This window comes from Myotis yumanensis, unplaced genomic scaffold (assembly GCF_028538775.1).
Source record: "Myotis yumanensis isolate MYYU_CA2020_CCGP unplaced genomic scaffold, mMyoYum1.0.hap1 SCAF_4, whole genome shotgun sequence".
Taxonomy (NCBI): domain Eukaryota; kingdom Metazoa; phylum Chordata; class Mammalia; order Chiroptera; family Vespertilionidae; genus Myotis; species Myotis yumanensis.
Window position 1 is genome coordinate 18,912,878 of NW_027223755.1, and position 17,908 is coordinate 18,930,785.

A 17,908-nucleotide genomic window follows, 5' to 3' on the forward strand; every position below is an offset into this window, starting at 1 on the left:
CGGGATCAGCTTGACAGGGGGCAGCGCACAAACCCCCTGATCGCCCTGCGGCTCTGTGTGTGACAGGGTGTGGCGCCCCAACCCCGCCCCCCCTCCATGGGCCCTGCTCTGTGTATGACAGGGGGTGGCGCCCCAACCCCCCCCTCCACGGGCCCTGCTCTGTGTGTGACAGGGGGTGGCGCCCCAACCCCCTGATCGGCCCTGCTCTGTGTGACAAGGGGCGGTGCCCTAACTCCCCTATCGGCCCTACTCTGTGCGTGACGGGGGAGCTCCCCAACCCCCTGACGGGCCCTGCTCTGTGCATCACAGGGGGTGGTGCCACAACCTCCCCATTGACCCTGCCTTGAGTGTGATAGGGGGCAGTGCCCCAACCCCCTAATCAGCCCTACCCTGAGCGTGACTGAGGGTGGCATCACAACCTCCCAATCCGCCCTGCTCTGTGCATGACAGGGGGCGGCGCCCCAACTCCCCAATCAGCCCTGCTCTGAGCCCGACCAGGGGCTGCACCTAGGGATTGGGCCTGTCCTCTGCCACCCGGGAGCAGGCCTAAGCCAGCAGGTCATTATCTCCTGAGGGGTCCCAGACTGCTAGAGGGCACAGGCCGGGCTGGGGGACCCCCTTCCCCCCCGAGTGCACAAATTTTTGTGCACCGGGCCTCTAGTCCATTATAATAAAGAGACCCCAATAAGAAAGGGTTATTTAAACTCTCACAGGCACCTAGTTGAATATTTCTTTTGTTCTATTGTTTTATAAAAGGGGAAGGATTTCTTAGATAGAACACTTCTCTATCTGAATTTTTTACTGTAACTAAAATATCTGTGAAACGAATTGAGAAGGAATTTACTACTTTATATCCAAAGAAAATAAAATATTATGTTTTATATAAACAAATGAGAGGTAGAAAAATTAAACAGTGCTGATTATATCACTTTTTCCTTTAACTTTCTTTATCAAGGCTAAACTTCATAAAACTCAAGAAAAACAGAATTATAAAGTTATAAATAAAATAGCATTCACTTAGTCTGGACAATTTTTTTTCTAATTTATTTCTAAAAATCATTGTGTATATGAAAAATTTAAAATGTTGAAATATGAAAGTGAACAAGTTTTTAAAATATGAGTACACAATCCCTTGGAATTTACCACAACATATTGAAGGGGGAACATTTTAATATCCACTGTGGATTCTTTCATAAAACTCAATGGTGTATATGCTACTACCTTTAAAAAGTTTATGATAGGAAAAAATAGGTAAATACCTTTTTAAAGCTTTCATAAAAATTGCTTTATAAAATTGTGACCAGAAGATGATATAAATGCCATAAAGAAAGTGAATCAAAGATACATTTTATAAATAGAACCAACAGTGTCATTGATGGGACACTGTAAATCATCTGAATTTTTGCTCTCAGAGACAATGATCATTTCCTTTTTCCCCCACTCTATATTATTTAGTGAAGCAATTTTGTTATATTTTTAAAAATATGCTATCATTTATATACTTGTCATCCTCACTCAATACTTTCAAGAACAGAGTTAAAACTTCTATTTACAGAAGAAAATTTTGAACAAAAAATATTTTCCTGGATGTAACATAAAAGTCATAACACATAAATCATCAAAATTATTCCCCCAATTATTTTCTAGATTTAATTTTTATCATTAAAAATGATTCTGAGTTGAAAATTTTTAAAACTTATTAACATTCCACAGTTTGCAATTTACTCAAGAAGTATTAAAACATATATTCATTCCTTTTGTTACTATGATTACATATAGTTGTTTGTCCCTACTACTAATTAATATCTAATAGGATCATAAAATTCAGACTAATCCTGGAGTGACCAAAATCTTATGATAGCTAGACTAGCTGTATCTTTATTGTTGAAAGAATATAGATGCCCCAATAACCCACTCCACCCCACACCTGGCCCTCCCAGGCCTTCAGCACACTATTGTCTGTGTCCATGGGCTATGCATATGTGCATATAGTTCCTCTGTTAATCTCCCCCCACCAAGCCCCTCTGGTGCCTTCCCTCTGAGATTCTACAGTCCTCTCAATGCTTCTATGTCTCTGGATGTATTTTGTTCATCAGTTTATTTTATTCATTAGATTCCACAGATGAGTGAGATCATGTGATACTTATCTTTCTCTGACTGGCTTATTTTGCTTAGCATAATACTCCCCAGGTCTCTCCATGCTGTGTCAAATGGTAACAGAGCCTTCATAGTCCTATGAGTTGACTTCTTTTGTATTTTTTAAATTCAATTTTATGGCCTGTAATATTTGCTTTATTTATTCAAAACTTTGAGAGAAAAATACTAAAATGTATAATTATTCAAAGTCTTCTTATGCATATCACAAGTGTACTTCCACAGAATTACTTTCATTGAGAACCCCTTGCCTCTCTTAAAGTCTGTGCTTTGTTCATTCATAATCAGCTTCAAGTGTTTTTGTTTTGATTATTCCTACCTGCCCCCATTTCATTATTTTCTCCTCAAACATAGACTGGAAAAGGATGAATACTCAGAAAGAGATTGGGAGCAGCACTTGTGTATTATAACTAGATTTGGTTTACTGTTGCATCCCTTCCTATTATCACATCAATATTGCCTCCATAGACAGCATCTGGCAGTGAGGAAAACGACTCACAACTGATATGCAACTCAGCTGGGTGTGTGGGATTTGTTTTCATATGAGGTTAAAATAACTTTCTGATCAGATTTAAACTTTATAGAGAAATATGTTTACCTCTGTCCCAGATGCATATTGTATCTTTCTTTTTATCTGAATGCATACATATTTTTTTCTTGTTAGTTACAGAATTTGAAGAATAATAAATAGGTTAGAGAAAAGAGTTTAATTTAGATGGGAAATAAACATTTGATAAGATTAGATTCCTCACATGGATGGCAATCTAATAAAATATAAATTATAATTAAATTGATTCACAGGAAAACAAAATATTTATCTCCCTTCTATAATTGATTAACCAATATAATCATAAAATAGAAGACCATGTTCAAATAGGTGAATGTACTTTCCCTAAGAGTGTGCTATTTTTGAAATATTAAAAGCCTCTATCATTTAATTTTACAATAAAATGTTATTTCTAAATAGTAATTTTCTGAGTGATCTCTATAAAAGAATCAGTAAGTTCATGAATATATTTTTATAGTATTACATAATTGAACCTTAGATTAAAAATGTAAAAAAATTACTTTTTTATGTAGTTTAATACATAGTAAGACATTTTCTAAAGAAATTTATATTATACTGTACTCATTTATTTAAATACATAATTATATCATACTTAAAAACGTAATGCAATGAAGATATATAGAGATTCCTTACACTAAAATCCAAAACAACATTGTGACATGTGATTGTTTATCCAGTGGTCGGCAAACTCATTAGTCAACAGAGCCAAATATCAACAGTACAACGATTGAAATTTCTTTTGAGAGCCAAATTTTTTAAACTTAAACTATATAGGTAGGTACATTGTTATTAACTTAATTAGGGTACTCCTAAGGCTTAGGAAGAGCCACACTCAAGGGGCCAAAAAGCCGCATGTGGCTCGCGAGCCGCAGTTTGCGGACCACGGTTATACAATAAAATCTGAAATTTAATTTTTTAATTACTACTTCAGGTTCAGTAAGAGTGAGCAATGCAAAGAGAGAAGGAGCATAACAATGAACATAAACATAAGAGTCACATGTAGCTGTGCATATATTGGCGTTCCATGTCATTTAAAGTATATTTAAATGAAAAATGGCCTTCCAAACATCCTGTTTATTCAAATAGTTGTGGTTCATGAAACCTATCATCCCTTCACAAGACTCAGGATAAGCTGCAAATGCAGCATCCCAGCAAATGAATCCTTCTGTTGCTTTAGGATTCCACTGAGGACTGACATCAAACATAATTGGGTTCTTTCATCTTCAACTTAAGAAAGTGGTCAAATTTTCTCTGTATGTGCCCTGAGAGAAGTTGGCCTGTCTTTATATATCTTTATTAGGAGAGTTACTCTGTATAAAATCCTACCTGCCAATTTTGCAACTAAAGCTCTAGAGAAGAACCTGTAAGATGTGTTTAAATGAACTCTACATATTGTCATCAATTTTGATATTTTAGACATTGTTTTTCAAATAAACCACTAAGTTATTTTATTTTTATACAGATTTTAACCCTTAAAACAGCGTATACAGCTTAATTTGGGAAATAAAAGTTCCGTCTTTAATCCTATTTAGAATGGTTTAAGACTTGCCTATTAAAATAAATTTCAAAAATAAATGTCAAGAATTTCAACCAGCGTTAATGTATTTTTTTTATTTAACCTCCCTATCCAGAGCAAGTGCAATATAAATGTTTAGTTGCAAAATGTTGTATTTCCTAATATTATTATTATATAAATATATGTAAATTTTGTTGAAATTAATTATTTAAATCACAGAGAATGTACCTAAAGCAGTGATGGCGAACCTATGACACATGACACGCGAACTCATTTTTTTGGTTGATTTTTCTTTGTTAAATGGCATTAAAATTTATAAAATAAATATCAAAAATATAAGTCTTTGTTTTACTATGGTTGCAAATATCAAAAAATTTCTATATGTGACACGGCACCAGAGTTAAGTTAGGGTTTTTCAAAACGCTGACACACCGAGCTCAAAAGGTTCGCCATCACTGACCTAAAGCAAAGTGACATTTTGCTAACTACCAATTAATAAGATAGAAACATGGATGTCTTATAAACATGATTTAAAATATGTCTATGAGGCTTCTGGTTTTTGTTAAATCCAAAAACAAATGGAGACCAGCCTTGTAATTTACCTGAGCAAACAAAACTCATTTAGTCATACAAGCAATGTTTAATTTAGCTTATTTTGCAAGACTAACTTGACCTTCGTCATTTCTTGCCGCTGCCTCCAGAAATCACAATAAAAACTTAGCCCAGCCAGCATGGCTCAGTGGTTAAGCATCTACCTATGAATCAGGAGGTCACTGTTCCATTCCCCATCAGGGCACATAACCGGGTTGTGGGCTCAATTCCATGTGGGGCATGCAGGAGGCATCCAATCAATGATTCTCTTTTATCATTGATGTTTCTATCTCTCTCTCCCTCTCCCTTTCTCTCTGAAATCAATAAAAATATATTTTTTAAAAAAGAAAAATTTAAAGTGGTCCCCCGAATTGAAATTGGTAATTACTAACCAGTTCTAATATCATCACTACTCACTGAGAAGAAGAAACAGTCACTGCCTTCCCACTATATAAGCTGCTTTTTAAAAATATGTCTATGAGGCTTCATCCAGAAGGTCGTCCAGAGGGACGTCAGGAAGGATGTCCGGTCTAATTAGCATATTACTTTTATTATTATAGATCAAGGGTCCAATTTCCCAGAAGACATAGTGATTGCTACCGTGTATGTGCCTAGCAACAGAGCATTATTACCTGAGTCAAGAGGACCAACCTGTGTATTCTAAGATTGACCAGCCATTGGACACGGGCTCCATCTCCTGTGAGGTGCAACAAAATGCTATTCCTAGGGAAGGACTCAGCGGCGAGCTGTCAGCAAGCAACTTTCCCAGCACCTGTGTCATGGAAAGACTCAGTCCTGAAGGAGGAATTTTGCTGGTACATGGCAACCCACTCTATAGGCACTTTTGGTAAGGTAGCAGAATGTATTCTTAAAATAATGTTTTTCTATCAGCCTACATTTATTAAGTTTCATGAGAATTTGAATTATAGACAAATATTAGGAATTTATTATTAAAATTAATTTTCTTAATATGGCCTTTTATTAGCCAGGTTTTCATTTGGTCAGGGGCTCTATTACCTGCTATTCATTGTTGAAATAAGATGTTGTCACTTATGCCACATTTCAAGTATGTAAGCAAATTCAGCATTGCTCTCAGCAGGAAATAAGTTAAGCGCCTTAGAGTGTGTGCTATGCTGAGATTATTGCTCCTGTGCTGATATACTGAGCACAGCTGGTAGAGTTCTGTTAAAATAATGGACTTGTCCTCTATTTTGAAAACACCAGTGACTCAAAACCTGCCTTTCACATTAAAATGTCCCACTTTTAATTTTACTATTAATAATTGTATATGTCTTCATAAATGTGGGCAACTTCACAATATCAGGGAATATACTTTGCAGACATATGCCTGGGCTTTCAATTTTTCACAAATTATGCAAACATCTGCAGTTATAATATTAAATTATTTTAATTTGTTAAGGGATTTTGTTGTTTACATAAAACCCAAATCCCCTACTTTTATACCCACATTAAATTAGTAGTTTCAGAGTTTCCTTTATGTATTTTTCAATTCAGATTAAAACTGTTTTCTTCACTTTACTGCTTATATATTCCTGCCGCTTCTGTTATACTCTGTTGGTCAAACAGCCACAAGGCCACTCAGATTCAAGGGAAGGAAAAAGACCACACAACTCAATGAGAGAAGTATCAATGAGTGACTTTAAACTTAACACATTTATAATTTAAATGGAATGGAATTAACAATTTGCATGACTTCTTATGAATATCTTTTACTGTATTAAAGCTTTCTAAGTGTTTAAATTTACGCTAATGTTAGATAAACTTTAACTGTGCCACCATTTAGGGCAATGTCTTTACAAGTGCTCACTATGAAATATTATAACTTTTAAATTCATTTCCAGAGAAGGCAAAATATTTTGTAACGGGAATTTTTCTGGGCAATCAAATATATTGTTGTCTGGTAGTTTGTAATACAGAACGTATTAAGTAAATAGTCACTTGGGATACTATGTATAGAGAAACAGAAGATTGATGTGATTGATGGCTGACCTGGTTTGTTTGGAAAAGAGTTTGCAATGAAGATTGGCTCAAATAACAGTTTTTCAATTGAAAGGGACTGGAGGTATTAGAATATAAACAGAGGGAATTTTTATAATGTACTTTATTCAGAACTGATTCTGAAGGACAAGAATATAATGGGACCTGGATAAACACATATCTCTCTCTGAGACTGAAGAGCTAAAAAGTGGCAAATCATAAAAATCACAATTTGCAGCAATATTAAAGGAGTTGAATTATATCTCTGAGGATAGAAGCAGCGGCGTGGTTTATCAAAGTTGTCTTGTACAAACATCCTTCGTACTTCAACTTGAAGAATGGGTATATTAGAGATGTGCATTGTGTTTTTGAAGAATGAAAGAGAGAGAGAGATGATTAGGAGATAATTTCTTGTAATTCTAGTGAGAAAGGATGATTACCTAAATTAAGAGGGGTTTTTTTAAAGATACAGAGATAGTATGACTGTTGGCTTGACAGGTTCAGAATGGTCTGGGATTTTAGGATTATATTTTTCATTTGTTCCAATATTTCAGGTAGAATATTTCATGATATTAAATTTATTTTGTAATTTGAGGCACTGAGGTGCTAGCAAAATATCTAGTAAGAAACTGTACAAAAGGTTTGGATTATAAGAAAAACTTGTTTGGGAGATACAACAAAGCTATCAGTAATGAGAGAATGAATGAAAACACAGAGTGAAGAAGAATGAATAAATGAATGAAATATATCTGGACCCCAGACCTGCTGTGTGCGAGTAGCTTGCTGCTGTGAGCCCTGCCTTACTGCATGAGTCGCGAGCCAGCCCCGCATCACCACACGAGCTCTGAGCCCCTCAGTGACCTGTGAGCAGCAAGCCCCAGCCCACAACCTACAGGTGCTCCATGAACCTCCTGGTGACTTGTTTGGTCATTACGCCGTTATGGCCATGGGCTTTTTATATATATACTAGAGGCCCGGTGCACAAAAATTTGTTCACTCGGAGGGGAGGGGGGTCCCTCAGCCCGGCCTGTGCCCTCTCACAGTGTGGGACCCCTCGGGACATAACTACCTGCTGGCTTAGGCCTGCTCTCCGGTGGCAGAGGGCAGGCCCAATCCCTAGGTGTAGCCCATGGTCGGGCTCATAGCAGGGCCAGTTGGGGAATTGGGGCACCACCTCCTGTCATGCACAGAGCAGGGCAGATCGGGAGGTTGCGATGCCACCCTCAGTCACCCTCAGGGTAGGGCCCATTAGGGGGTTGGGGAACCTCCCCCTGTCACACTCAAGGCAGGGTCAATGGGGAGGTTGCGGCATCACCCCCGTCACACACAGAGCAGAGCCAATCAGGGGGTTGGAGCCCTGCCCCCTGTCACTCACAGAGCAGGGCCCATCAGGGGTGTTGGGGCTCCATACCCTGTCATGCACAGAGCAGGGATGATCAGGGGATTGAGGAGCTCCCCCCTGTCACTCACAGAGTAGGGCCGATAGGGGAGTTGGGGCACCGCCCCCTGTCACACAAAGAGCAGGGCAGATCAGGGGATCGGGGTGCCGCACCCTGTCACACTCAGGGCAGGGCCGATGGGGAGGATATGGCTCTACCCCCTCACACACAGAGCAAGGCCCATGGAGGGGGGTTGGGGCACCGCACCCTGTCACACACAGAGCAGGGCCTATCAGGGGGTTGGGGAGCTTCCCCCTGTTATGCACAGAGCAGGGCTGATCAGGGGGTTGGGGAGCTCCCCCCTGTCATGCACAGAGCAGGGCCGATCAGGGGGTTGAGGAGCTCCCCCCTGTCACCCACAGACCAGGGCGATCAGGGGGTTGGGGAGCTCCCCCCTGTCATGAACAGAGCAGGGCCGATAGGGAGGTTGAGGCCCCGCCCCCTGTCACACACAGAGCCGCAGGGCGATCAGGCAGTTTGAGCGCTGCCCCGTCACGCTGATCCCGGTGCCGGGAGGCCTCTCAGCTCCGCTGAGCCCGGTGCTGGGAGGCATATTACCCTTTTACTATATAAGATAGAGGTCTGGTGCACTGGTGGGGGCCGGCTGGTTTTCTCTGAAGGATGTCCTGGATCAGGATTGGGGTCCCAATTGGGTGCCTGGCCAGCCTGGGTGAGGGGCTGATGGCTGTTTGCAGCTGGTCACACCCCCTTCAGTTTGGGGGTCCCCACTCGGGTGCCTGGCCAGTCTGTGTGAGGGGCTGAGGGCTGTTTTCAGGCTGGCGGGTGACTGAAGCTCCCAACCGCTCCTTTTTTTCTTTTTTTTTTTTTATTCTGGGCCAGCTTTAGCTCTGACGCTTGGCTCCAGCTCTGAGGCCTCAGCTGCTGAAAGCAGGTATCTGGTTTGTGTTGGTTCTATAATTGAAACAATGTTTCAACTCCAGCGCTGAGATCCCAGCTGGCTGAAAGCAGGTTTCTGGGGTTTTGTTTAGCTTCTATATTTGTAACAATGTTTCAAAATGCTAGCTCAGAGGCCGGCAGTGGAAGGTGGGGAATGTTGGCTTCCTCCGTCACTGAAGCAAGCAAGCCTCCTGTTAGCTTCAAACTGCCTGGCTGCCGGCCGCCATCTTGGCTGGCAGTGAATTTGCATATCGCCCTGATTAGCCAATGGGAAGGGTAGTGGAGGTATGGCTAATTACCATGTTTCTCTTTTATTAGATAGGATAGATATAGATATAGATATAGATATAGATTGATTGATATCTAGTGGGGGAAATCATACAATTCATTAACATGTTTTTAAAAGCCTTACCTAAAGAAATATTCCATATGGATCTTAAGAATAATATGGAACATAAGCAGAGAGAAATATTTTTTCTCCATTGATTCAAAAATAAGGCTTTTTATTAAAGATGCGGGAGCCATTCATTCTATATCTCTGTCACAGAAATAGGATAATAAGGAAAAACTGACTATGTATGCTTTAGATTTAAATTAGAAAGAGAAAGAGGCACAGAGAGAGAATGCCCAGGTCTACTGTCTTGAACTTTCCCTGATTCAAGACAAGGTACAGGAACTTGACCAGTTTGTCATGTCACAAATAATCATGAAGTTAATAAACAGTGAATGACACATATACAAGGATAAAAATTCAGATGATTTGGATGTCATCATTCTTATATAAAGCTATAAAATAAATCACAACTCAATTCAGGACATCGATTTTTCTCTTCCTAGGATGGAGGCATACCTTGCACTGCAATTTTGAACTGAATTATTTTCTACTCACCTCACAGCTAACAGAGTTGAAAATTGAGTGAATTTCAAGTGAAGTCAGGTGAAGCCATTCCATATTCATGATTCAATGTCTACAGACAGAAATAGAATTATTTATACTAGGATTTTGAAGAGCGTAATGGAGAACTATACTAATGATTTGTGGAAAGTGATCCAGCAGTCTGGAAATGACATGAGTAAATAACGTCTAATCAGAATTTGATTCTCATATGAATATTTCTATAGAGAATCATATTGACTTAAATTATAACCTGTATTAAGAAAAGATTCATTAATAAAGGTAAGAAAAAGATAATTAACCCATGCCAGCCAATTTATTTTAATTACATTCATCCTTTCCAGTTTATAAATAAGTGCTTCGGAGATGCTTCTTTCAGTTTAAATTGAAAGCAGTAAGCATGCAGTCTTGTAAGGCACCCACTGTGCATTAATAATAGCTCATTGACTTTATTTTTATTTTTTCCTGTTTTTCTTCCTATGTGCCTAAAGGATGAGACATTATACCTAAAAAAATCATGGGAATACATTTATTAAGAGCTACTACCTATGTGTATACATATACTATGGAACATGAATAGGGAGGTAGATTTTCTCCAGTGATTTAAAAAGGCAATGTTAGAGTCTACATAATTTGTAAAAGAGTTATTCATACACACTTACACACAAACCTATACTTTATAAATGTTTCTCCAAAGTAATTAAGTTTATCTTTACATAATACTAGAGGCCCAATGCACAAAATCTGTGCAAGGGGCTCAGCTCTCACAGCTGCAGCAGCTGCCTCGGCCCTCCCAGCCCCAGCTTTGTCTGGAAGGTCGTCCATAAGGTCATTCAGCTGTCTGGCCTAATTAGCATATTACGCTTTTATCATTATAAATATTACATATCAATAACAGCCTTTCTAATATTTCTTTACGCACCACTTTTCATCTACTAGAAAACTACAAGATGTAACTGCTGTATTCCTACTAGATTTAAGTGCATGATTTTATTTACCCATTAAAATGTTTGTGCTTCTAAAATAATTAAATCCAAAATTCCTGTAAAAATTTTATATATTTACATAAGTTTTCATTAAATTTAGTCTTTATAAAGCCATCATTAACTTTAAAATTTTAATTCTTCTTAGTATTTATAGATGCACCTAAACAGGGCAAGCCATAATTTAGCTCCACAAATGCAGAAATATATTAATATTATAAAATCAATGTAATGGAGGAATGTGTATGATTCAAATTTATATATATATATATGTTTTTATTTCAATATATTGTATATAAATTATATATTTATATACACATCTATATATATATAAAAGCTTAAGTGACTGTTATGACCAGACAACCAGCCGGTAACTATGATGCACACTGACCACCAGGGAGCAGATGCTCAATGCAGGAGCTGCCCCCTGGTGGTCAGTGTGCTCCCACAGCCAACCTCCCAGGGTCCCTCCCCTGGCCGACCGGCCCTTATTGGCCCTGATCGGGATTGGGCTAGAAGGCCCCTATCGGCCCCTATCACCAGCCCAGCCAAGGGACCTCACCCGTGCACGATTTCATGCACCAGGCCTCTAGTTATATATAAATATGTAAATAAATACTGTATTATTCAATTGCTTTCATTTTATTTTATATTAGTGTAAAAAAGTCAATAATTCATTGGCACATAGGAGTATAATTCACCTACATATTTTTTGGCTTATTTAAAATTATCATTCCAATATCTGTTTTAAATAGTCATTACCATCTCTGTAGTGTTGGTTGGTCAATATTGTATATGTTCTTGATATTAAAATAAACAAATCAATTATCTAAAATTTTATACCTCAGATTTTACAAAAAATAGCCTCATTTATTTTGTTCTTGATACCCTTTTTGTGAGCACACACATACACACTCTCACACATACACTATTCCAGTGGTTCTCAACCTTCTGGCCCTTTAAATACAGTTCCTCATGTTGTGAACCAACCATAACATTATTTTCGTTGCTACTTCATAACTGTAATGTTGCTACTGTTATGAATCATAATGTAGATATCTGATATGCAGGATGGTCTTAGGCGACCCCTGTGGAAAGGTCATTCGACCGCCAAAGGGGTCACGACCCACAGGTTGAGAACTGCTGCACTATTCTAATTATTTCCTACGTCTAAATCCTTTCCAAAATAGTTCCAATGTGTTTAAAATGTAAGTGGTCACTTATCTTTTATTCAAAATAATTTTATGGTGAACATTAGTCATTTATATTAATTAAAATTAGCAAAGTTTTAACTTTTCAAAATAGAAAGAAACCCCTATTAGTATGTTATGGTCTTCTCATTAAAAAAAAAAAAATTGCATTGAGTGTACACAGGCTAAAACAAAGCATTCAGTAAAATATTTTTCCAAGAATTGTTTATAGCTTCAGCAAGGTATTTTCACTTGTTGCTTGCAATACCATGAATGTATTTTAAATAATGTATTTTAAAAAGTTGAAAAATTTTTCATTATATAATTTAAATTCCTGATACTAATACCTTTCTATAGTCTTCATTCTCATTAAGGTTTTGAGACACTATAAGGACAACATGATAGAAAATGCAAAAAAGTACACATTTGTGAACCATTTCAGTAAACTCTTATAAAACTCGATGTTTTATTAAACTAGAAGATAAATGAAAATTTTACATGACATTTTACCAGAAATAGCATAATTTTCTTTATTAAAGATTTTGAATGTTTACCCCAAAGGTCAAAAAGTGGTAGTTAGATTCATTTTTGTCGCTAGTAATTCTAGTCATAGGATTATGAATATAGTAACTGTGACACATTCATCTAGTATCACTTAATCTATGAAATGTCATTATGAAATGCAGTTAATGATCCAATAATGGGTTCTCATTAAAATGGGATAATCTGGGAGAGTAAAAATAGCAGCACAAGATTTCAAAGCAGTATATTTTTATTTAATGTACACAATTTGGGTTATTTTTATCTGTATTTTTATATCTAGAATTGAAATCTCTTTAATTAAAAATAACAGAACATACTTATATTAAAGCTTATATTTTATGCATAAGCAGCATAAAAATGTTTTACTTAAGGAACATTAATCATTTTCATTTCAGTGGGTTTTTTCTGTGTTTCAAGGTCTTCAGTGTGAAGTAGAACTAAAGTAATCTACCTGCATATTATGCATTATATGCAGCAAGACCTCATAGAATTTGCCTAATATTAGAGAAAGAAAATGGCATATTGATATCTACATAGAAAATATGGGCAGTTGCTATGACAATAGACAGAATCTTTGATTTTTTAATCAATATAAGGTTAGTGTTATAGTCATGAATATGAAAGAATTCATGCTGTCATTAAAACTAAGCACATAATCAAATGTGAACAACTAACTGGGGTACATATTTTTAAAATAACTTATTGACACTATCCTATGCCTGAAGTAAAACTTAGCATCTCTTCCTCCATGCATATTCTGTGTGAGAGAAATAAAATGATCAACCCTAAAAAGCTGCAAGGAATTTGTTTCAGAGAGTTTAGTTGGCTAGATAGTCTTAAAAGTCCAAATGTTGTAAAACAAGTACATGTTATATTATAAAGTGTCATTTCCTTTCTTTTTAAATGTTTTGCAAACTCACAGAAAACAAGAGTAAATCCCAAAGGCGAAATAACACAACAAAAATAACTAAGAACTGGAAACAGATGGGGCCAGCAAAATGTGGCTATGGAAACCACATGTCAATCCTAGCCACAAGATGGATGTTAACTATGTGGAAGATTTTGGTTTTGAGACACTATAAGGTGCGGCGGGGGGGGGGGGGGGGGGGGCAACTGAAACTGAGACATAAACGGTAGGCCTTTGTAGGAAGAATGCTCTAAATAAAAGGGAGAGCCACAAAAAAAAATAATAATCTTTCAAAGCAAGACTTCAAGAATAAAAGTTATGTTTCTCAAAAAATTTAAAGTGAAATTTTTATAAAGGACAATTACCATCTTTCTTCAGAAAGTTTAAGATGAAAAGTTAAAAAAGTACCTTTCCAAATATATGGATAAATTATGGTGCATTCAAATAATGGAATATTATTTAGCCATGGGCATAAACAAATCTTTGCTCCACACAACAGCATGACTGAATGTGGGTGTAAGGGGGGGAGGGGGGAAGACAATCACAAAGGTTATGATTTGCATCATCCATTTTTATAAAGTTCGAGAAATGACAGCACAAATCAAGGTTATTAGCAATCAGAAGCGTTATCTTGGAGGGAGATAATGACTGGAAGTGTCTTCTGGTATGCTAACAATATTATATTCCTTAATCTGGATGCTGATTTCACTGGAAAGTTTAATTTATAAAAATTCTTCCATGTATACGTTTATGATCTGCACACATTTTGGCATATATATTCTCAAACACATTTTCTAAAATTAAAAAGGAAGACAATATAATTTATTGTCTAAGTGATCATATTTGGTATGGTATTCCTGGGTCCATTCTCTGTGGATAGATAATCTTCCATTTATGGAGCTCCACTGTTCACTCTGCTCAACCTGCTGTCAGGTTGGATTCAAATTAACAATCAAACTCACAACACAAAGCAGACATCACTCTGCTTTAAGTAGACTTAGTCTCCAGAAAGAACCTATAATGGAAAGCAATGTAACATTCCAAACAACAGCATAACATAATTGTTGAGACTCCCAGTTGCAAATTCCAATGCCCTAACTTAAGAGTTGACATGTGGTCACCATAAATAAGGTTATTTGCCCACACTTATTACTGGTGACTTGCCATATTTTAGGCTCCTTAGAATATCCCCACACATACACCCTAAGCCACTAACTCACCTGTTCACTGTCTTTTACTTTGATCAGAATGTTTCTTCCTCTTTTCCAATTGCACTGCTCGATCAACTCGTTTCCTTGAAAATAGCTCCCTCTTGTGTCCCTCTCTAAGTGGACAAATCCTTATCTAAATGCCCAAGCTGAGCCGCCATAAGAATCCTTTCCACTTCTGGTTCCACACCAAATCCAGTTCCCAAGGCCCCAAGAACATTCTATTTGATTGGGGCCACTGATGGCTGAGTTATCAAAAATGCTGAGTACTGCTGGTGATGGTGAACTTCAAGTACATGTTACAATCTCTATGTACTGACTCACCCAGGCAGTTGTGAACTGATCATATCTAGAGATGTGTTTCAATATGCAAACAAAGCTTCCATGTTTGTCTTTTCTGAAGTTAAAGAAACTAATCATCACTGGTTTTTAGCTGTTATGTCACACTCACACGCACCCTGTGGACATTACTCTGGTTCCTACTGTAGCTACTTACATGAAGAGAACAGGGCAGCATTCACCTTCCTATCCATGCAGGTATTCAAAAGGGATTTCATCCTAGTCCACAGCCTCGTGGTGTACCAGCTGCTCACTGTTAGTCATAAACCGCACAGTCTAGTTCTAAGGCAGTATTTCTTTTAAGCTTATAGAAGAAACAATATAAACATGCACAAGCAAATGCTATAGAAATGATCAATTTAATGGCTGTTAATCAGGAGAGTCATCAAGGAATCCTGTTTGATGCCTGATCTCTAAATCATCCAAATGTTTTTTGGGAAAATCTTATAATGTGACTTCAGTTGGAATCTCCTTTTCAAAAGCAAACAAAAAAACCTCTTAGGTTTCATCTAACTTTGAACATAACTCAGCACCACATGTAAGAAAAAAGGCTAAGACAATCATTACCTTGCTTTGTGAAGCGAAGGCCTGTAAAAAGTGATAATTTCCTCTTCTGTGTTCCTTATCCATCTGGTTGCTTCTTTTCAATTGACCACAATTTCTTTCTATTTCCACCCCAAGGTTCTGTTTGCGAACCTAGATTTTGTGTTACTGGCAGTGATACTGAAAACACTCAGCAACAGCCTTAGCACAGCTTCCATTTTTTTGTATTTCCAGGAAGAATTCACATGTTTTCATGGATTTCTGACCCATAAACTGAAACAGTTTATCCATATTTGTTATCAAAACTGCCTACTTTTTTTTTTTTAATCCTTACCCGAAGATATTTTTCCAGTTATTTTTATAGAGAGTGGAAGAGAGAGGGAAAGACAGAGAGAACTATTGATGTGAGAGAAACACATTGTTTGGTTGCCTCCTGCATGTGCCCCAACCAGAGCCTGGGCTGAGGAGGAGCCTGCAATCAAAGTACTTGCCCTTGACGGAAATCGAACCTGGGACTCTTTGATCCGCAGGCCGACATTCTATCCACTGAGTCCAACTGGCTAGGGCCACCTACTTTTTAGGATGTGTGTATATAGGGAGTGTCTTCCTTTTTACTAAACTTTTTATTACATAATAGATTTAGATTTACAGAAAAAACAACAACTTGAAGACAGTACAAAGAGTTCCCATAAACCCCACACCATTGCTTAACTACTATCAATGCATGGTTTTCAACCAGATTTATTCTTTATTCATGTTTACTTAGTTTTTACTTATGATTTTCAATTTCAAGATGCATCCAGGATATCATACCACTCTTTGCAGTCATGGCTCCTGAGCATCCTCGGGGCTATGACAGTGACAAAGACTTCCCTGTTTTTTGTTGAGCTGCATCAGGTGTTTTGTAGAATGGTCCTCAGCTGGGATTTGGCTGATGTTTTCACCGTGACTAGACTGGGGTTATGGGTTTTGGAGAGGAAAATCACTGAGGGAAAATCCCCTTGCTATCATATCATATATCATATCATACAAGTATGCATATTGTAAACTGGATTAACTCTGATGTCTGCCGTAATGACTGAGTGTTTGTCATCTTTCTTTTTATGGCTTTATAGCTTATTTCTTTTTCATTGCTGAACTAGAGGCCCGGTGCAGAGATTCAGGAACGAGTGGGGTCCCTCGGCCTGGCTGGAAATTGGGCTGATCAGGCCGGTCTGCCAGGGGAAGGGACCGTGGGAGGTTGGTCAGCTGCAGGAGATTGGCTGTGGGAGCGTACTGACCACCAGGGGGGCAGCTACAGCAATTAGCATCTGCCCCCTGGTGGTCGGTGCACATCATAGCTACTGGCCAGTCATCTGGTCATCTGGTCTTCCTGTCATAATGGTCACTTAGGCTTTTATATATATAGATAATATTCTGTTTCACAGATTTGCAACAGTTAGTTTACTTACCTATTGAAGGGCTTCTTTGTTGCTTTCATTTGGGGGCAATCTATATTATAAAAGGCCTGTGGCCCTAACGCTGTCACATTGTAACAACCAACAACCAGACTCACCAGAAGATGCATGGAGCACCTCTCGGTCCCTCCCCTACCCCATCCCCCCTGACCGCAAGCCGCTCATGGCACCAGGGTAGGGCTCACGGGTCACGATCACGTGGCGCAGCCCACAGGCTCCAATCGCAGCAAGGCTGGCAGCAGGCAGGTGGGCGGGGCCGCACAATTTGGCACGCTGGGCTTCTAGTTATAAATAAAGCTTATATAATCATTTACACACAGGTTTTCATGTAAACATATGTCTTTAAATCAATTGGTAACTAGGAGCAAAATTTCTGGATAATCTGATAAGAAGACTAAGAATTGTCAAAATGTCCAAAGTAGCACTGCCATTTGCATTTCCACCGGCTGTTAATCAGTGTTCTTTTTCTCCATTCTTACTGTCAATGTCTCAGCTGTGATGGTGGTTTATGACTACATAAAATGGCCAAACTCATCAAACTGAATACCTTACAAGAAGGGCTTTTTTGTTTTGTTTTGTTTTAGGGTGTTTTTTGTTTTGTTTTGTTTTGTTTTTGTATGTAAATAGCACCTTAACAAAAGTGAAAACAAACAAAAAATTAGAAAAAAAATGGACTCTGC